This window comes from Canis aureus, chromosome 16 (assembly GCF_053574225.1).
Source record: "Canis aureus isolate CA01 chromosome 16, VMU_Caureus_v.1.0, whole genome shotgun sequence".
NCBI lineage: Eukaryota > Metazoa > Chordata > Mammalia > Carnivora > Canidae > Canis > Canis aureus.
Window position 1 is genome coordinate 61,384,344 of NC_135626.1, and position 22,003 is coordinate 61,406,346.

At 54.7% G+C, this 22,003-nt stretch overlaps 1 protein-coding gene across 8 annotated transcripts in view; it reads right to left on the reverse strand.

Moving 5' to 3' along the window:
• RBFOX3 (RNA binding fox-1 homolog 3) overlaps positions 1 to 22,003 on the reverse strand; it is a 447,258-nt gene that overhangs the window by 384,706 nt on the left and 40,549 nt on the right. For 2 of the 8 annotated variants that reach the window (XM_077854489.1, XM_077854488.1), the window contains exon 2: positions 10,090 to 10,295. The exons of 5 other annotated variants lie outside the window; for them this stretch is intronic. The gene's annotated coding sequence lies outside the window, so the exon portion shown is untranslated. Of the gene's footprint in view, positions 1 to 7,010; positions 7,152 to 10,089; positions 10,296 to 22,003 lie in introns of those variants that run through there. One more of the 8 variants, XM_077854491.1, reaches the window with a different exon arrangement.

Genomic DNA, 22,003 nt, shown 5'->3' on the forward strand with positions numbered 1-22,003 from the left:
GGAGAAGGAGGTGTGGTGAGGTGGGGGTGGGGATGGAGGAGGGGATGGACACTGTGATCATCCAAGCACCCACTTCCCCATCATTAAAATGGGGTTCATAGAAGCCCCAATCCAGGCCCCACAGGCCTGAAGAGCATGGAGGGGAACTCAAGCCTGTAGAACCCACACACCAGCAGAACCCTCCGACTGGAAGGTCCCATCCCAGGCCCCATGGCAGCTTCGGACTCAACACCTAAGAGATGACCTTGACTTGATGAGGCCATTAGGAGCTAGTGCAGAAAATGTCCGTCTTCCCACTCCCAGGATTTACACTCCCCCAAAGTTGGACTTCCCAACAGAAAAGCAGGAAATGAGAAACACATGTGGGAACCTAGTAGCATGTAGGGTGCCGAAGAGACTAGGTTCTACCTAGGGTTCCCTTAGCAGGGAAGTAGCAGGGCCCCAAGGACGGAAGAAGGTGACCTACCTGAGTGGACGCAGCAGGGCAAGAAAATGTCCTCCAGGGAAAAGGAGCACCGTCCAAGACGGTCTTTGAGCTGATGACTTACTTATCATCAAACTTGAAGAAATGAACTCAACTAAAAACCATTTTAATGTTATTACATAGCGGGACGGGGGGGTGGTGGCAGAGAAAGACCTCTTGTATGTGGAGTGCCAAGGTCCCGTGGTAAGAGGCAAAGTTTGCAAAAGCACAGTGTCAAAAGCGATAGGCATGTGGTTTGCCAATTAAGATCCCCCTTGCCGGCGCACACATCTTGTGGCTTATCATTTCTGCCTGTTTCAGAGTTGGCTCCTGCTCCTGCAGCAGCTGGTCAACCCGCCTCCTCCCTGGAAACCCAGAGAAGGGGAGGCGGGGGCTAGGGAAAGGCAGGGGGAGACCGGCCCCAGGGAGACTGGAGGATAGTGCTCTCTGGACCAAAGCAGCATTGTGCCAAAGAACCCTTTGTGTCAAAGCTCTGATGGCCAGCGTAGGTCCCCCTGGCACGAGGGTGGTTCTGGACCACTGCCACAGGGGATGGATCTGCAGGGACCGCTGTGTAGACCCAGCATGGGCGGCAGTGCCCACAAGCGCCTAAAAATAAGCATCCGTTCAGCTCGGGATCCTGCTGCCCCTCCACCTGGCCCCAGAGTGTCCTCACTTCCTGGGACTGGGAACTGGCTGGCTTGCCAGTGGGCAGGAGGCGAATGGTTGGAGAGGGTTTGTGGGCAGGGGGATGGTGCGGGAACTCGTCCAACAGAACGGGCCACTTGCTGCGCTCCCCTCTCGTCTCCCCCACCCACCAGGGATTTCGGCAATGCCAGAGCAACCACAAAGCCCAGGGAAATCAGCAGCTCTGTAACCATACCAGCCTTGGGGAGTGCCAGGCACAAGTCCTATCCTCAGATAACTCCTGGTTAGTTGGGGATGCCAAGCAGGCAGATGGCCAGGTACACAGCAAGCTGTGTGAACACAGCACTCGCTTCCCCAGCCTGAGGCCCCCTGGGCTTCCGATACCTGCCTTTCCTCCTCTGTGTGGCCATAGTCAGGGAGGTGGCTCACTCAGGCTGTGTGCACACAGGACTGTCCCCTTCCCTGGATGCACTAGGTGAAGGCTAGGACCTGTCAGCCATCCTGGGGCCCTCTCTGAACCACAAACGCTGCACACTGACAAGCTTTTCCCACATCCTCAATGGAGACTGTTTGCTAAGGTGTCACCTGAATCCATAACATCTATGGGAAAGGAAGTTCCTAATAATCCTAGGGGCGCCTGGGTGGCTCAGGTGGTTCAGTGTCCTACTCTTGATTTCAGCTCAGGTCTCAATTTCAGAGTTGTGAGTTCAAGTCTTACACACGGGTCCACGCTGAGCATGGAGCCGGCTTCAAAAATATCATAATTGGGCAGCCCCAGTGGCACAGCGGTTTAGCGCTGCCTGCAGCCTGGGGCATGATCCTGGAGACCGGGGATCGAGTCCCACATCGGGCTCTCTGCATGGAGCCTGCTTCTCCCTCTGCCTGTGTCTCTGCCTGTGTGTGTGTGTGTGTCTCTATGAATAAATAAATAAAATTTTTTAAGAAAAGATACATTTTTAAAAAATAATAATCATAATCATAATCATAATCATAAAATGACACAAACCTATACACACTTCTTCTGGAAAGCTGAGGGATAAGTGGCTGGTGTATGACTGGCTTAGCTTGTAATGCTGACCGACTGGTGGATCACTCCACCCTTCTCTCGGCACAGGACCTCTACCTGTGGCTCACCCCATCACCTCATACTGCTATGTGCACAGCTGTGGTCACACCGGCTGCAAACACCCTGGTTCATAACACCCACCAAAGACCAGTGATCTAGAGGGACCCTGTGCCTTTAGACTCCCCCGCCTCCAGCTGCCATCAGAGGAGATCCAACACCACTTCCTCTTCCTGTGACCCTGGCCTCCTGGGCCTCAGTCTCCTTCCTGTCAAGCAGGGTCAGTGATGTGTACCTCACTGGCTTGTTTTGGGACCCAGTGACCTCAACCAACTGCTGAGCCCTTCGGGAGCAGGCCCCAGCCGGGGTTCTGGAGACACAGTGAAGACTAAGACCCCTGGCTTTACAGAGGGCAGATGGATATCAAATAATGCACCGCAGTGACTGCATTGCTGCTTCAGTCAGAGCTACAAGGGGACCTATAAGGGGTATGGGAAAAGCTAACTGGGACCCCTGGGTGGGGGCAGTTGAGGAATGCTTCCTTAAGGAGGTGACATTGCAAGACTGGGTTAGGACTAGTGACAAGGTAAAGGGGCAGAGAGGAAGGTGAACACTCCAAGCAGAGGGAACCATCTGTGCAAAGGCCCTGAGGCACCTTTCTGAGGAACCGCAAGATGAGGAGGCAGGGTGGCTCCTGGAGTGGCTGCTGAGGTCAGCCACAAGAAGCCTCTACGGATTTCCATCTTTATCCTGAGAACAGTGGGAAGCCATTAAAGCATTTAAGCCATGAATCAGTATGATCAGATTTGCATTTTTCAAAGATGCTCTGCCCACCCCACCCCCAATCCACTTCCCACTCTGTAGCCAAAGCCTGTGGAGGCAGGTGGGAGGCGATGGACACAGCCAAGGCTCCAGGAGGCTGTTCTGTGGGAAAGGGGAGAAGCAAAAAGAACTGGAAAGAGAGAGATGATGGGTAAGTTGTAGGCTGCGGGCCTGTATGAATGGGGAAGGGGGTACAGAGCTGCCATCCTCGAAAATGGAGAGGACCAGGTCTGGGCGGAGGCCTCCACGTTTGGACTGGTCAAATCTGGAGAGGGTACAGGAAAAGGCCCAGGCGTTCAGACGTAATGCAGGAGAGGACCCCATGGTGTGGTGGCTGCTGAGCTGGCACAGTCGAGATCTCAGCACAGGGACAGCAGGGAGAGAGGGTTATGGCAAAAGGAACCCCCAACAGGGGACAAGCTGGGGAAGCAAGCGTGGTATGGACGGGCGAGGGCAGTGGGCCCCAAGAAGGGAGCGCTGATGTCAGGGCACGTTCAGTGGAGGGCTGAGCAGGGAACAAGGATCCGATCCTCCAAACTGAGCATCCATGTGTCTCGGCAGCACTGACCCTGACCCCCCATGACCAAACCCCAAAGCCCACATGCAGACCAGCCTTCCCATCCCCCAAGCCCTGCCTTCAAGACTGGGCTGATTCCCAGCCCCAGGGCCACCCCATGCAGACTGATTGCAGAAGTGCCCTGACTACTCACACCTCCAGGTGGACGCCCCCTTTGCCATGGGACCTTACAGCCCCTCTCACAAAGAGGCGGGGTCTATGTCTATTTCTTCACCCCTGGAATCAGGGCTGGCCTCCTGACACTTTGGCCAAAAGACACCTGCCTCCACAGGCTATGCTCACGTCCACTTTCTGCCTGCAACACAGCCTGAGCTAGCCTCCTGGGGGACAAAAACCCACATGAGGTAGGAATCAGTGGTCAGTCTCACCGGCCTCCAGTCCACTCGCCAACTGACCACAGATGCATGAGTGAGCCCGGCTGAGATCAGCACAAGTGCCCAGCTGACACACAACATTCATGAGCAAGAAGAAACAACCATCATTCCATACTGCTGAGTTTGGGGACTTGTTTGTTATGCAACAGTAGCTAACTGATACACACTTCCCCCCTAACAGCGTGGGAGAGATGCCCCACAACGTCATCCCGCTTCTCCGCACTGGATAAAACCCAATGGAGACCTGCAGCTAAATCCACTCTGGCAGAGTTTAGAATTGATCTACTTGGTGAGATCTTTGCCTTAAATTTTTCTTTTAACACATTTTCCATCAGAAACGTAAGGAGCCACTTGGATGGCCCCTGCAGAGTTCTCAGAAGCATCTTGTCCCGGGTTTCTCCAGAGAGGCTTGTTTTGTTTGTTGGAGAGTGTGTTCTCTTGCCGCTTTTCAAATGCTCCATTTTGCTCTGACGGCAGCCAGGGCATTTGATCGCATGAGAGATGGTGATGTGGTTGCAATTGCTGTCAATATTCCTTTTATGACTCTGAATTTGCATCTGTGCGAGGCTGGTAATTCTTATCTGAATGCCAAGCACAAATAAATGAAACTTATTTAAAATAACTGGGAAAATTCCATGCTGGAGGTTAAAAAAAAAAAAAATCCTTTTGCTGCTGCAGATGGAGAAGCTGGTCCTGGCAAGGCCATTTGAAATCAACTCAACAACTGGCCGGCCCCAAAGATTCTGTGGCAGGTGCATGCAAGCAGAAAGACGGACAACAGAGCCCCAGAACACTCACCCTTCAGTGCCCCAATTCCCCAAGACCCCCTCCACCCCCCAACCCCGAGAGTGTGGAAGCAGCATGAGGAGAAGAGCATAGTGCTAACATCATGAGTCACTGTGTGGCGCCCCTGCCCACACACACGGTTGTCTGTGGTCCTCAGATCATCCTTGTGAGGGGTGCAGGGCCAGAGGTGTGTGACGCTACACAGCACGTCAGTGACAGCCCAATCCCAAGACCTCTACCCTACAGTTCTTTGCAAGAGGCAACTGCAGGGGTTCTGCTTTTTTAATCCTAACGTAGAGCCATCTGATCTACCGACCGTATTAATGGGCCAATCGTTCTGTTTGGGGCAGGAAGGGGGTTAGTCACCGCAGCATCATGACCAGGAGAACACAGCATCATCCACCAATCTGCAGGGCTGCCGAGCCAGGGCGCCCCCCCCACCCCCACCCCCTGCCCAGGACTATAGAAATCACCAGTCAGAGGGCCGGTGTGAAACTCTCTTCCACAAGCAGTAGCCAAGTGCAACAGCTCAGAAGCACCCCCAACCCCCCACGCCCCCACCAGAAGCCACCTCACCCCACCCTCCATGCTCAGCTCTGCTTCCGGACCTCCTCCACGGCTGGTGACCTTGGACTCTATTGGCCCAGGGTGGAGTCTGGCCTGGAAACTGCATTTTTTTTTTCAAGAAACACAGTGTTTCAGATGCAGGGGGTCCAGGGACCACAACCTTGAAAATTTGTGACCACAGAAGAGAGGCTCTGCGCACCCAGAGAAAGAACAGGACCCTCTTGGAGGCAGGGCAGGGGCTGCGGGAAAACAGATGAAGGTACGGCTGGAGAAATCGGGGCAGGACTGCACCATGGAAGGAAGGGACATCTGAGCTGGGTCTTAAGGCACGAGCGGGAGTTTCTAAGTGGTGGGGTTGTGGGGAAGGCGTCCCTATCTGGCCCTTGAGCCCAGGCCCCATGGCGGGCACTTTCTCCTGGGTGTTCTCCTCCCCTTGGCAACAGGCCTCTTACTCCCCCCCACCCCACCCCCACCCCCCGCCCCGAACGCTCACTGCAAGATAGACCTCCGGGGCTCCATCCCACCTGCTGGACTGAAGATCCTCCAGGGCAGCTCTGTGCAAAACCCTCGGGCTGCTCCCAGGGACAAGCACCAGGCCTTCCCAGTCAGGAAAATAAGTAATAGCTGATGGGTTTATCAACCGGCCCTAAATTAGGAAGCCATCTGCAGGCTCTGCTCCACCCCCACTCCGCTGTTGCTGTTTCATTCGTTTCCCCCAGAAGAGAAGGGCCTGCCCAGGACTCTGCCCCGAAACCCAGGCCTGAGCTTGGTGGCCCCCAAGCTGGCTGAGTGTCCTGGGGCGGCCCTAACAACGCAGCACACAGCGTGGGGCTAAAGACGCCAGGAGTCTACACCTGCAGTCTGGAGCGGGAAGTCCAGGGGGCAATGCCCCCCCCCAAAACACACCCTCCCCACTCTGCCCTCCCATCGGCTCCCCAGTATGCATGTGGAGCCCAAATGTCCCCTTCTGATAAGGACACCAGTCCTATCGGATGGTGATGACTTCATTTTAGCTGCATCCCCGTGAGCACCCTGTTTCCGAAGAAAGCCATGTTCTGAGGTCCTAGGGCTTGGGACTCCATCGCGACTTTTTGAGGGGACACAATTCTTCCCTCCGGCCAGGCTCCGGCGCTCCCCTGGGAGGGCCCGCGAGCCACATGCAGCTGTCAGAGCCAGAGGGAAGGAGCCAGGGATGGCCCACAAGGGGCCCGAGGAAGGCAGTGGGGCCCAGACAGGCTGCTGGGCCTGCTCAGTCCCTGCATGACCCTGCATGGGAGCGGCTACCTTTCCAGGCCTGAGGCCCAGCGCCAGGTGGGGACAGCAGTCAGTTCCATGGAGGATGCCAGTGTTTGATATGGAGATTTTGGCAGTAAGAATGGATGTGCCTCAGTGAGAGGTTTATGTAAAATGACAGCTTTTGGGGGGAATGAAGTCGTCAGATTGGGGGAAAAAAGGAAGGAAGAACAAGGAGGAAGAGAAGGAAGGGGGCCACAGGGAAAGTGCCTCCCACCCCTAGCAGGGCACCCCCTCCCTGTGCAATGCCTGAAAGGTGGGGGGGGGCACAGCAGTCCCTGGGCTGTGGGGCCCCCAGAGAGAACCCCTGCATCTGGAGCTGCTTCCTCCTCCCTTCCATCTGCCCCACCTGCCCCCCCAGCCCCGTCTCATTCCCCTCCCCCGGCGCTGCCCCCAGCACACATACCCCTCACTCACCGTCCTGATCCCTGAGCCGGGATGAGGACCCCAGGTGACAGGCCCCGGGCAGGGACAGCCACACACTCAGACTGTAAAGGAGACTCCACTGAGTCCTTCTTGGGAAACCCACAAAAGCACAGGATTGCACATAATTGCCCTTTGTTTAAGAGGCAAATGAATATTCCTGCAGAGCGTTCTTCACACAGATAAGCTTCCAAAAATTGCCATCAATTTGTTGCCAAGTATGGGACTGTTACTTCCTTCCCAACCCCCTCGGATGTTTTCTGTGCCCGCCTGAACTGCAAACTGCCTTCCCTGGTGGCCCTGTGGGGCTAAGGCAGACCACCTCATCCCGCCGGGCTAACGGAGCTGGCTCCGCCAGGAAGGAAAAGTGAAGGTCAAAGATACTGATGAAGGTCACTTCACGCATGCAGCACCCACAGTGAACCAGGTAACAGGACCTAGCACCTGTCTCACCTGGATGCTTCATCTCTGTTCCTGAGCGTCCAGAAGGCCCCTTGCTCACCACATGGGAAAGGCGGACACGGGGACACCCACCCGGCCCTGGGAGAGAGGTTCTCGCCATGACCCAGGCCACAGAGGGGGACTAGTACAGACCCCACCCCAAACTTCACGGAAATCTCCAGTGAACCTCTGATGAGAAGAAGTGCTCAAGGCAGGGGGCCAACTTGCCAGAAATCCCCGGGGTCCCACCTCCCAGAGGCACAATGTAGGCCTTGGCCAGCTTCTGAAGACAAGACACTTCCAAAGGCATTGCTGGGCTCCTGGAAGGAGAGAGGTGTCCTCTGTCCTTCCGCCAGGTGAATTTTCAGGACACGGTGGCATCTTGCAGGCCTGGCTGTCCCCATGCCCCCACTCTGCTGTCCCAGGACAAGGATCCAGGGCTGGGGATGAAGTCCTACCATGAGTTATGCACCCAAGAGAGACACCTAGCTGGAGTCCCTGTTGCAGGCAGCCACAGAGGTATGCCCACCATGGGGGCAGGGGCCAGGGCTTTGGGAGCTCCTGCTGGAATGAGCCCACCTGCTCCAGGGGCTTTGTTTTTCTTCCAACTGGGAGTATCAGTCACAACACTTTGTCTTCTGGAATACTTAGGGATGAGGTGGGGAGGGATGCCATCCCCATGGCCACTCCTGACACCAAAAAGAAGACACCCAGCCAGGCTCCACCCATCAGAGAGGCAAGGATACCTGTGTCCAGACTCATTGGCCCACAGATATTTGTTGAGCACCTACTGTGTGAGCCCCAAGCAATGAAAGCCCACATCCCACTCCATCCCACTCCATCCCACTCCGTCCCACTCAGTCCTGCTCCTGAATCCAGGCCTCAACAGTACTGGGTATTCTGTGCAGTCACTGTGCTAGCTGGGAGCCCCTGAAATACAGCCCCGGGACAGGGTTTGGATCTAAGCGACTTGTCTGGGACTGATCCAGGATCAGGGGCCTGAGATGGGGACAGAAGGGCAGTGTGTGCGTGTGTATTCATGTGGTATTGGTGAACTGTTCACCCTGCAGGTAACTGGGGCTCAGTCTGTTGGGGATCTTCTGGGGACACACGAGGATTGACCCCAGCCTTGTGAAGGTGGAGAGGCTGGGACGGGGGTAGCATTTCCACCCCATGTCCCCAGTGACAGAGCGCTGTCTGGGTGCATTAAGTCTCCACACTGTGGCTGCTCCATTAGCCGCCTGGGCCGCCCCCCACCCCCAGACAAAGCTTGGGGGCAGAGGAGCTCAGGTAGTCAAGGTGGGGGCCACCAGCATGCAGGGGAACTGAGCACTCATGGCCAGTGGGAGCTGGGCCCAGAGGCCTCCAGGGGACACTCGTTCCCAAGGTGGTCCCAGGAGGCCCAAAACAAGGTAGTTGCCTATTTCCAGGAGGACGTGCATCCTCCGCTCACCCTTGGCCCCCAGCCTGTCCCCTGAGGACCAGCTCATCAAGGACCCCACCATGAGACTGTCACTGCAGGACCAACTGATAAGCGTGTGTGTCCCCCTAGCACCAAATGCACAAGTTGAAACCCAACCTTCAACATGACAGTGTTAGGAGGTGGGGCTTTGGGGAGGTGAGTGGTCACAAAGGTAGAGCCCTGGTGAATGTGGTCAGTGCCCTTATAGGAGGGACCCCAGAGAAAGCCCCCTCACCCCTTCAGTGTGAGGACACGGGGAGAACACAGCCGTCTATGAACCAGGAGGCCCTCACTGGACTCAGGATGTGCTGACACCATGGTCCTGGGCCCCCAGCCTCCACAACCATGACAAATCAGTGCGTGTGGTTTATCAACCCCCCATCTGTGCTGCGGGGTCACCACTGCCCCAAGGACGACGACAATAGGTAGATGCACCCCAGCTTCTCCACTGGCAGCATCGCCTTGGACTTAATTCCAAGGCTGTGTTCTCTGCCCCTCCCCAACCCCTGCCGGGAAGGAGCCAGGCACACCCCACCACCCTGCACCCTTGCACCCCTGCCACACAGCCCCCAAACCACAGCCTGCTGAGCAGCGCCAACAGCCAGACAGGAGACATAGCTGCGGAGCCTGGCAGAGAGGAGGGGCATTGGCCCCGAGGCTACCCAGGAGATCCCCACGTCAGGCCAGGGTCAGAGTGCCCCCCCACCCTTCTTTAGCTGCCCCCACCTCCCTCCCCCTCCCACCCTGCTTTTTTTTTTAACTAAGCTTCTTTTGTTTTTTGAGGATCCCTTCATGTGTGCACGCCCGCACATGCATGTCAAGTTTTTATTCCAATCCTTCAATGAGGTCTTTGCTGAGAATTTACAATTCCCCTGTGGCCTCAATCTTGCAAAGATTGCTTTTTAACGCTGTTAGGCCTTAATTCTAATAAGCCTCCTCTTTATTACAGAACCAGGTCACATTTCCTTGACACCGCCAGAAAATCTTTCATCGGCCGGGAGGGGTCCAGGGGGGGCAGGCAGAGAGAGGGCTAGAAAGAGGAAGGGGCAGGGAGACAGAATCGGAGAGGAATCCTCCCTTAATGTGATGGAATTCTAAATAATCTAATTTCTGGGAACCAGGGTGGCCTGACCGCTTTAGAGAACTCTGTGATACGACTGCGTCTCCTACCAGCGTCAGTTTTCCTTTTGTGTCTTGATTTGTCAAGTGACAAGAGGAGGGAGGGGCAGCAACGGGACGGCTGCCCGCGCCAGGCACGCATCCAGGCTCCGCCCTGGACAGACGGTCATCTGCTCTGGCCCAGCACGTGTCCTCCGGCCGGGCGGCTCCGGTCCTGAGGGCCAGCAGAGGAAACAGGGGAACAGCACCAGCAGGCTCTAGGACAGAAACCAAACCCACTCAGAGGAGAGGCACACCGGTGGGTGTGGATACCTGGGAACCCGTCAATCAAACCATCCCTCTTCCGGCCTCCCCGCTCCTTCCCAGGCGGGTTTGGGGCCACGGCCGGGGGAGGGGGCATACTGCTGAGGATCACCAAGCTTATCTCTACCTGCCTTCTCAGGACAAAAGGACACCCCTGGGGATCCCTGGGTGGCTCAGCGGTTTAGAGCCTGCCTTCGGCCCAGGGTATGATTCTGGAGACCCGGGATCGAGTCCCACGTCGGGCTCCCTGCATGGAGCCTGCTTCTCCCTCTGCCTGTGTCTCTGCCTCTCTCTCTCTCTGTCTCTCATAAATAAATAAAATCTTAAAAAAAAAAAAAAAGGACACCCCTTTGCAATGTTAAGCAACTACTATGTGCCATAGCTGGGCAAGGTCCCTCCCCACCACTGCTTGTCACTGGGAGTGGAAGGAGTCCAAGAGGGAAAGGCTGACATGTGCCAGAACGGCTCCTAAAACCTCCAAGACTGAGCATGTGCACCTAGGAATAAGGCCTTCACTCTAGAAGGTTCTGCACATGGAGGACGTGGGGTGGGGCCTGCGGAAGGATGGAGAATGAAATGGACCCAGAGAGGTTCTCTGGAAGCTTCTCTCCCTTGTCACCAACCAGCCCCTCTCCAAGACCTGTCCCCCTCACATGTCAGCAGTGGGGCGTTTACATCAAGGCAGCACGGGACCCCGGGCCACCACGGTGAACAAAACCACCCGAGGCCTGGGGCCGTGGGACCTCCAAACCGTGGGAAGACACGTCCTGCACAGCCAGCAAGCCTGGCGGCCCTCCTCCTGCCCCTGAGCCTGTGTGACCCCACGGCGCTCCTCTGGGAGGGCAGTGTGAGTGCAGCCAATGGTTTAAATATAAAATTTAAATCGATACGATGTCTCATGTAAGGCACCTTAGAAATCAAAGGTATTTTTTTAAACTTTGGTGCCAAAGAGCTCGGGTGCCCAGGCTGAGGTGCTGGTGTGAGAGTGGGGATGGGGGAGGGGGCCGTGCCACCCCCCAGACCCCACGGGTGGTGTGGGTGCTCTGCATGGTCCAGGGCACAGACGCGCGGGCTCCTGGGGCAGCCCCTCTGCCCACACAGGGGCCTGCTCCTCTGACTGGGCCTGAGCCTCCCCTGACCCCGGAGCCCCCAGCCACCCACCCAGCAAGAGCGTGGACAAGGTGAAGACAGGGCGTGTGCATATACCTGTGCTACACGAATATTCCACCATCATGGTCACAACAGACTGCGGATACATCCTTCCATGCTCGTCTACCGCAACGGCACGACACCCACCATCTGGGTAGACCATCCCCTCGTGCAGGGGCTTCTCAGCAGTGGGCGGCCTAGGAGAGGCGGCGTGCCCACCACACAGCGGGGAGAGGGTGGCACTGGGCGGGATGGGCTGGCACTTCACTCTGCACCTGCCGCCAAGTAACGCGGGGTCCTTGTGTGTTCCAACAACCCTCCTAGGGGGGAGCAAGGTGGCAGCCCTTGGCCCGCGGACAGCAGATTCTTGGATTCCACAAAATATAATTGTGAAGACCAATCTGCCAGCAGAGAAATATGCAGCATATTCACAAGCTAAATATAAATAATATTGATTCGTCTGCCATCTTGAATTATCCATGTCACTTCTTTTTTCCATTAGCATCAATAATCACGAGCTGACCCCCCCTGTGGATGGCCACGTTGCCCTCTGAAGGACACAGCCAGCCCCAGGGTCATGCACCGAGAGGAGTCTCAGGCTGCCTTCCGGAATGGCCTGCCATCTTCTAGAACAGTCCAGCACCTTCCTGGGAATGTTTCCTCCCCAACAACTACTCCTCACTCCAAGCCCAGCAGTGAGGGGCAGCTTGAAGGCACATCTGAGACCCCCACTTTTAGAGGCATTCTGTTCTCTCTGGCAGCCGCCCTTGCTTCTGGGGAAGCAGGTGGCACACAGTCCAAGGTTCACTCCGGCTGAAGGAAAGGGAGCTGATATGGCTGGATATGCAGCCCAACCAAACCCGCGGGGCACCGCCTCACGCTTGCCAACCATCCCCAGGGCCAGAACCGGGGCCCGTTTCCCGTCCGGGCCAAGAACCTCAGTAGCTATCCTACTGATCAGCAGCCCCACCACCACCACCACCAGCCCCAGGGCACAGCGTGTGCCCACAGCATGGCCGGGAGGCGGCCCAGGCCTCCTGCCTGCCCTCCCACACCGGCAAGACACCCCGGGGCTGTTAGCAACAGAAAGAACAGGGCATGGAACCCACACAGGCCGCTCGCCAGCCAGCCCAGCCAGGATGCAGGGTGCCCAGGGCACGTGGCCCACCCCGGCCAGATGTCAGAAAGCCCACAAACACCGACCGAGAACCTACCGCGAGGAGATAACTGTCCCGTGTGCTTTGCAGGAGACGGGGTCCCTGCCTTCGAAGCATTTACGATCGACGGGGGAGACAGATGTGCAAACTTACCTACCGGGACCTGTCATTTCTCATTCTTCCTCATCGGGGCTGTTATAACTCCCAGAGAAGTGCCATGAAGACAGGGACAAGGGACACCTGGGGGCTCAGCGGCTGAGCATCTGTCTGCCTCCAGGTCCTGGGATCGAGTCCCATATCGGGCTCCCTGAGTGGAGCCTGCTTCTCCCTCTGCCTGTGCCTCTGCCTCTCTCTGTGTCTCTCATGAAAAAATAAATAAAATCTTAAAAAAAAAAAAAAAAAAGACAGGGACGGACGGAGCCATAAGGAGGGGTTCTCAGGATGGCTCTTCATGTCTTCTGTGTGAAAGTACACCAACATTCCCGATGCCCACCCACCCTGGACACGGCTGTAGCTGCAGCTCTGCCTCGAGGCTTGTGGAAGGATCCAGAAGCTCCCCCATTTGCCTTCACCATCTACCTCGCCAGCCAAGCAGGGCATCAGGGTGAACGCTTCGCCTACAGCCTGGGCCCTGCCCTTTTCTGCTGGTGTTCTGGACACAGAGGCTGAGCCTGCAGATAGGAGAAAGGTGCCTCTGCCCATTCCGAGGGCCCCGCTCTCTGAGGGGCAGACGAAGAATCTGGCCGGAAGGAATCCCGGCCTGACTTCTTTCTCCTACCTGGGTCCACTCTTATCCCACCTTCCCTATTGGTTCTCAAAACAATCCCCTGCAGAAATTCTGATAGCATGGTCTGGGCATGTGCCATGCAGGCAACAGGTGCAGGGATGCTCGGGGTTGCGGCTGTTCTCACACGCCTGGCCAGGCGCACGTGTGTGCTCCCCAAAGAAGCCAGAGCCTATGCAGGAGCTGAAGCACGCACGCGCACACTCTCTCTCTCTCACATACACACACACACACACACACACACACACACACACTCCTCGCTGTTAAGGACCCAGAATGATGTATTCTCTGTTCTCCCAGCTATAATTATTTTAGCGTGGGAGACAAATTCTGTCTCCAGTAACTCAGAAGCACTACATTAGAATATCACATTCTGTGGTCTTGGAAAATCTGTATAGTATCCCAGCCCCTTCCTCCATCCTGGGGCACAAAGAGGCTCTTCAGATGGGTGAACACACCACGGAGGCCCAGCACAGAGGGCTTCACGCCTGCTCCAAGCCGATCTACTTAGAGACCTCGGAACCACACATGCAGGTAACCATGGCAACTTTGGGGAAGTTAAAAAAAATAATAATAAGTTTGTGAGTTGTTGGTTGTTATTTGGTGCCTAGGTGGGTTGGGTTCTCTCCTTCTTTTTAAAGATAACAAGGTCCCTGAATCACACTTCTCTGAGTGTTTTGGGTAAGCGTCCAAGGCAGCAGCTGCCTCCAGACGTTTAATTACCTTCTGAGGGGGAAGCACGTGTCACGTCTGAGCACCACTGTCACAAGTCTGGGTTCTGTCCTCAGGGCGGGTTGTTCTCCAATGGGGTGACCTTGGGCCAGCGTGCCTCCCGAGTGTCACAGTGCCCCTCTCAGCACTGCTCCTCCCTAGAAGTCTGGAGACTAGCAATCCAGTTCCCTCTGGGTCCCAGGATATCACTCACACATTGTCCTCTGTGGGGAGCCCCCCGACCAGAGCCCAATCCCTGCACACAATCACCCCCCAACACACACACGGGTGTGCACAGAGGGCCAGCAGGCCTGTGCATAAACTCCAGTCCCCCAAAACCATATCCCTCCCTACACTCAGAAACACCAGGTGCCCTCAAAGGGCCCGGTGGCCTCAGTGGGACCACTGGCCTGGGCACCAGTCTTTCCCCATGAAGCCAACAAGACTTTCGATGCCAAGAAACACCCTCACGTGGACGGGGCATGTGCACATGCATGCATCCACGCATGCACACCTCCACTGGTTCAGTGGCCCGCTCGTGGCCATGCCGGCACGCTAAGTCAGGGTGGGAGGCCACCAAGCACGCTGCCTTGATTGTGTGCAGAGCACCTCGGAGCCGAACAATGGTGGAGCCCCGCCCACGGCGCCGGCTGGAGTTTGCGTGTTGTTTATCACACACGGAAGACGGGCGCGCTGGAGAGCTCTTGACGGCCACCGCGAGGCTCCATGTCACAGCTGTGGTGCCAATGGGCTGGGCATACGGCTGCGAAAAAAGGAATTATTTTTTTTAAGGCAGAAAAATCCTAAATGGCCCTTTTCAGCATTTCTGTGCACATAATTGTAGTATCCAAGTTAATGAAAGGCCTGGCATGCTGGCGGACTGAATACCCGCTAATGCCGCAGCCCGTGCCTCACGTGGAGCGGCTCCAGCACCGTCGTGGAAATCAGACCCCAGTGGGGAGGTGGGAGAGGGCGGGCAGGGAGGTGGGAAAAGCGTGCAATAAAGAGCGTTTCTAGGAATGACAGGACTCCCACGCGGGATCATATCATCAATTAGCCAGTGGGAGGGCCGAGCAGCCCTTGGCATCTCATTTCCACAAAGACAAAGTTTCCTTGAGGAAACTGCCAGGGTCTTCAAGGCGCTGAAATAAGACACAGAACAAATGAAGAAGGCCGGAGCAGGGCCTGGCCAGTACTCAGGCGCCCAGCCCTGGCACCCAGCAGGGGCCCGCGTGGGCTGAAGACATGTGTGGAACCCCCCAGTGCCCGAGAGGTGAGCACGTACAACACACGCACGGGCAGGTATGCCACATGCTCCGCACACATGTGTGTGCACACATGCATCCACAGACACACATGTGTGTGCACATATCCTCTGCTGTCAGGTCGGGGTCCTCTAGTCTGCCCCCATACATTCTAGTCTGTGGCTTTCCCAGTGCCAGGTGCTAAGGAGACAAACGCCCTGCAAATGTGTTCTCCAGATTTTGCCCCAAAGGAAGGCCTGACAGCACATCCCCCAAGTAGACCCCTCGGGTCTTCAGGCCCCAATTCCCCCAACCCCTCGGTGCTCACAGTATGTCAGATCCTCCAACAGTCCATTCTGGAGCCTTCAAACCTACAACCAAGGGGGCTCCCACCTCAAAGGCCCCGGGAAGCAGTCCAGCTCAGCCATCTAAGTAGAGGTGACTGATTTATTCTGACCGTCCTGACTCTTAACGACACTGCTCTCCTCCAGCCGTGCATGGCTTTAATTGTCCATCCAGCAGGGCAGGGAGGAACCGTAAATCTTTCCTCGCGGCTTCTCTGAGCTCAGCGCTGCTTGACCTGCCATTGCCAGCCCCTCCCCTGCATCCCGCTGGAGAAGTCTGCAGGCTTTGAAGGAGAAGAAGGGAGGAAGGGGGAAGGGGAGCAGGAGAAAGAGAACCAGGCTATGGGGTCAGGGAGGGGGAGAGAGGGATGGGCAGGAGGACACATGTGGCCACGTGCTCTGGCTGCTAATGGGGGCGGGGCACTGCAGAGGACTCACCGCTGCAGCCTCGAGATGCAACGTGCATGGGGTGCAGGGACCGCGCCCTCCGGCCCTAGCTCTCAAGCAGCCCGACTCCAGTAAAGCAGGGCCTGCATCCCTTCGCCTTGCTGGAAAACAGCACAGCCCTGAAAGGAACCCACTGGAGTGGAAATAATATTTCTCTATCCCATCTGCATTGTGTATGCAACCGAGCCCCAGCTGGGGGCACAGGGACCTGCCCATAAGAGACAGGGGCGGGCCACAGGTGCAGAGCCCCAGACGTGGTGCTGGTACAAAAGGCCCAGCCGCAGGCCCCAAAGCACACCTCCTCCCCCTTCCAGCAGGCTTAATTTTTCTGTAATGTTGGTGTATATTAATGCATTTCGAGGTAGTGCACATCACAGTTATGATTATTACCTAAAGACTTCCTTTACAGCCCTCATTTCTAGCGCTCATTACTTTCTGAAAAATTATCCTCGGGGGCCGAAATTTTCCAAGTCTGGTCTTGTGAGTTTTCTTCTTAGGATCCAAGCAAAACATGTTATTGTGTCCATGATGGGAAGGGGGAGGGGGCTCTTCCTTAGTTGGTCTCCGTGGTGACACAGAGCCAAGAAAGAATAACATGATAACAGGGCGGGGCGGGGGGGAGGATGAAGGGGGCAGAGACCACACGCTACAGTTCCAACACATAAATACAGACACTGTTATCAATGACCTGGTTTCAGTTTTACCCATCTGTTCTGTGCAGACACTTCTACTTTTAAAATGAGATTTCAACCTAGGTGCAGGGAAGCACCCATGCATTTAGCACAGACAAGTCAGGAAAGCAAACACTCATCATTGCAACATTGTCAATGCACATTCAGAGTTGCACACATATCATCCAACTCAAGGGCAAACTTGCAGAAAGATCCCAGTCATAGCCAGGAGACACTGAAGAGTCAAAAGAATAAGGATTCTATGTGCATTCCTCTTAATTGTCCTAGGAGAGATCTGCGGTGAGAAAAAAATGTACTTGCTGGTAGTCATGCTGGAAAGTTGTCCCAGACACCACAGAAGGGCTTTCGTGGTGAGGGCAAGGGTAACTAGCGGGCTCCCCACCAAACAAAGGTCATCATCCAGCCTCTGACTCCCTGCCCTCGGCCAGGAGGCTGACTTGCGGCACACTAACACTCGATGTGACGTGGGTTGTCCACGAGCACTGCTACAATATTACACCACTGAAAATCCTAATCTTCACCTTAGATTTCTCCAGCTCTTCCCTTTTCTGCTAAGATTCCAAAACACTTGACTAATGTACCCATGGATGGCACCCCTATGAGGCAGGCAGCGAGCGCTATCAAGTCCATTATGAGCAGCTCGGGGAGCGCAGCGGCGACGTTGGTGAACCACAGCCCCATCCCTAGTCTACAAGAAGCCTGTGTAAGCAGCCCCTGGAGCCCCGGTTCCACCTCACCTGTCCCTGCAGTGGGGGCCCCAGCGGTGCCTAACAGCACCGCTGTGGTCCCTTCAATGAGGAAGAGTCAATATTCCAGAAAGACACACACACTTCATGTTTATTGCTAATGGTTTCCCCAAAACTATGTTTTGGTTTGTCACTCATCTCGGTACTGAAAGCAGAGGTGGGACAGAGAATCTCTCTGGCTGAGAGTAAATGCCATGCTGGGATTCACAGGTCCAGAGGAGGCTGGGAAGGGTGGTGGTGGGAGTGGGTCATGATGCTTCTTCCTTTCAGCACCACCATGGAAAACCCAGCTGGCAATGACCTAGGGCCCTCAACTCTGAGAATCCAAGGCCACTCTTACAAAAGCAAAGAGCCCAGCTGCAGTACCCCCCTAACTGTGGTTTGTGAAATTGTGGCCACCCCCACCCCGGGGAGCAGAAGCATGAGGAAGGACAGGTGGCCCATTGAGGCAACAACATACCATGAGGAAGCAAGAGCCCTCCATTCTCCCAGTGCCCTGGTCAGAGTGACCCCTGGTCCACAGCCCCATGGACAGGATCTGGCTCACGTCCCTCTGCCTGGCCTGGCTCTGAAAACCTGGGCAGCTGGGCTGCTCCTGGGGATGCCTCCAGCCCACCCAAGTAAGAAATGCTATAGAGAGATGCTCAGCCTCATCTTGGCACCTGGAACCATTTCAAAACCATGTCATCTCCTTGTGGCCATAGGAGACAATGCAGAGTCTGCGTCCTTAACTCAGACAAGATGTTCATCCCTCTAGTAGGCAGCTGGACCAGAAAAGGCCATGCTCACTACAGGCTGCTGTGAGCCTACTAAGTGCCAGCTCCTTGCTATGTGCTGCCTCCCCAGCGCTCAGCTGAGTAAACGGGTTTGAGAGCTTGCTCCGGCCACGGGGTTGGGAAGTCTGCATTCCCTCCCGAGAACACGCTGCGGTCAGCTACCCCCCACCAAGCCCCAGTGTGGGCAGGCGCTTGCCTCCTCCATGCACTGGGCTGATCAGCAGAGCCGCTGCTCCAGTGGGCTCAAGGTCTCCAGAAAGGTAAGAAAGCTACAGCTTTGTTCAAAAGTTGCATAGCATTTCAACATGCATCTAAATGTGCGTCCTGGAGGTGAAGGGTGCTTCTTCTACAATCAGCCCATGGGAGGAACGCCCGGGACGGGCCATCTCAGGGAATCCCTGTTAACAAGGGGACTGACTAACCAAGGGTTCAGACTAGACCTCCAGGGACAGGACAGGCTGTGAGAATGAATCAGCACGTGCTGCTGGAGTCTGGCAGGAGCCACAACACAACCCATTCTGATTTTCCTTCCTCTCCTCGGGTCCAAGGTAATGGGACACAGGAAAACCTGGTGTGTGTGGCCATCTCGTGCAAACTACTGGGAAATCATCTTCACACCTCCTGCTGAAAACAAGAGCTACATGGCCCTTCTTGCCACTGCCAACAGCAAAGAAAAAAATATGGGGTTGGGAAGAAGAGACCAGCAGGAGCTGTGCTGAAGGTGCCCGGCTGCTCCTACATAAGACCCGGGAGCGGCGTCTTATACCCGAGTCTCAGAAGAAAAGTTCCAGAAGATCTAGGAGTTATTTCCTGTTTAATCCAGTAGAGAAACTTCTCATTTATACTCAGTAGGGATTTTAAACTACTAGTTCAGCGAGAGATTATTTCCAAATGTACCTGGGTGTGTGCTCGTTCCTCTTTACCTCCCCAGAGATATCCATGCACTTTTTAATAGAACTAAACTTGATGTTCCTTGGCCTTCACAGAGGTTCCCCTTTCTGCACACAGAGGCTTCAGTGCTGAGAACGGTGTCTTCTCTGTGCTCTCATTATCCTGGCCTACAAGAAAGCTCTCCTGAGACATGATACCCAGCCCAGGAATCACCAGTCACCTGGGGCACGGATCGTCATCCCTCGGTCTCATTTGCTGTCACAGACAAGGAGACATCGGTGAGCAGGGCTGCAGTGTTCCAGATATTCAAAGGGAGACCTCCGAATGTGCCCTAGGCTTGTGCACTACGCTGCCCACACAACTGTAATGACCTGCCCTGCGAGAAGGGATTTTTTTGGAGGGGACTGTGTTACTTTTAGCTTATTTGTTTCAGTAGAAGGACAATTTTGAACTGAAACTAAGATGTCTCAGAGAAATCAAGGCACACAGATTCTCCTGTTATGTAGAGAAGATAGAAGTTATGATCTTGTCTGCCTGCACCCCGCCCCCCACCGCCAAAAGAACCTGATGTAACTGTGCAGAGCCTGGCTGCTAGCAGGTGCCTGCCCCAGCAGTTCCCTCACCTGCAAGTGGGACTCTTTTCTAAAAGGGCTGAAGTAGACATACCTGAGCACCTGCCTCTCCTCCTGGTTGCTAATCACTGTCCAGCGCTACGCTGGACCAGAAGAGCTAGCCACTCCCTGCAGCACTCAGCAGACACCTGGCGGACACCTGCACACACAAGTACTGATGACCGCGACAGGATCTCAGAAGGAGCCTGGCATGGCCAGGTACAACAGTGGCTTCACCCATGCCCCTGTTTTTGTAGAACCTTGGGAGGAAGATCTCAGTAGAGCCACTAACCAATGCAGTAAGTGGATGAAGTTCTGCTAAAAACACATATATCCTCCCCCTCCCATTTTTTTCTGCTAAGACTATGCTCTGGCTTTAGACACTAAACCTTAAAATATATTTTTTTTAATATTTTATTTATTTATTCATGATACACATAGAGAGAGACAGAGAGAGAGAGAGGCAGAGACACAGACAGAGGGAGAAGCAGGCTCCATGCCGGGAGCCCGACACGGGACTTGGGACTCCAGGATCACGCCCTGGGCCAAAGGCAGGCGCTAGACCACTAAGCCATCCAGGGGTCCCCTACATTTTTTTTCAACAAGAACTGCTTTGCTCTTGATCCTCAGAGAACACCACAGACTCTAAAGACCCCACCTCCCCTAACATGAAATTGATGCTAACAAGTTACAACCCACCTCCCAGGTGAAATCAGCAGGAACCAGCCCTGAGCTACACAGGAAGAGTGGATACTAGATCCAGAGGAAGGTGTCCCTATCACACAGTGGAGCACATCTTTAAGCCTCTAATTTAAAATAAAATTGAGTCTTTCCTAGGCCTGGCTGGCCATCCCTCGTGGTGGCCTGTCTTGCTCCTGAAGAGGAGCATTCGGATCTGCTCCACCTAAACTGGCAACACTTTCCAAAAGGCCATTTGTATACTGTGTACTGTGAGCTTCACTCCTCCCCCCCCTTATTAAAGGAAACACTTTCAAATAAAGTAACAGATTGTATGCTCTTTATTATCTCAACTCACCTTCTAAGGCATGATTTGGTGGCAGCTCAAGTGTTGGAGAAACTGCCATAGCAAATTAATCTTAGTGCACTGCACTTTAAAATGTATATTTTATAAACTAAATCAGTTCTTGTCGTGAGGTATTTAAGCAAGGACACTCATCCTCTGTCTGCAGATCCCCCACAAAGAACAGACCCTACTGTGTACTCAATTATTACCACTATCCAACTGTTCATTGAAAGCTGTCCTCAACTCTCCTAGCTAATGCAAGCAGAAAGTCACATATGAAGTGCCCGCATCCCTCAGAAAGTACAAGAGGAAAAACAGACGTGAAAGGAGGCAGACAGACAGACACAGCCATGGGGGAGATGCAAACCCCCCCTTAAATTCTTATTTAAGAATTTATTTCTTAAATAAAAGAAGCCGCAATGGTTCAGAGACAAACCTACTTCAGAGAGGCTGCAGAAAATAAGATGTTTCGGTTGCCTGAATGTTTCATGAACCTGTGAAAATAACGTGCTGCTTTATAAAAGAACTTGGGGAGACATTGCAGCTCATCGAAAAGATGTAGGTGCAAATGGGATGTGTTCATCAAGCTGGTCTGTTCTGCGGCAGGAAAGGCCTGTGGCGGGTGGGGATTTGGGGAAAGGCAGGTACCCGATGAGGAGCATCTCTGTTCAAGGGGGGAAAGTTTCAAGATGGTTTTTTTTCCCCTTCACTTGTTTAAAAATAAAAAATTTCTCACCAAATGTCAGCTGTGTGTCAGGTTCCATTTGTCTTTATAACAGAGTATCAAGAAGGAGTGTGGAAATAAGCACAGAGAGACAACTGACCACAGACTGCAGGTGCATGAACAGCCGGGCTGGAGGAAGGGCTGTAATCCCTGGGAAATAACATTCCAGGGTGGAGTTTGGCTCCCACGTCTCCCTCCTGTGTGGTTCCTCTAGGCCCCATATACGCCCCCCGTCACCCCACCACCCTGACGCGTCTGAGTGGGATAGGAGGAGCTCCCTTCACTGCTGATTCCACAAGCATGCATGTGCAGGAGGAGGTGGGCATAAATCAGCCAGGATCCTTGCCCATAAGAGCAAGGCG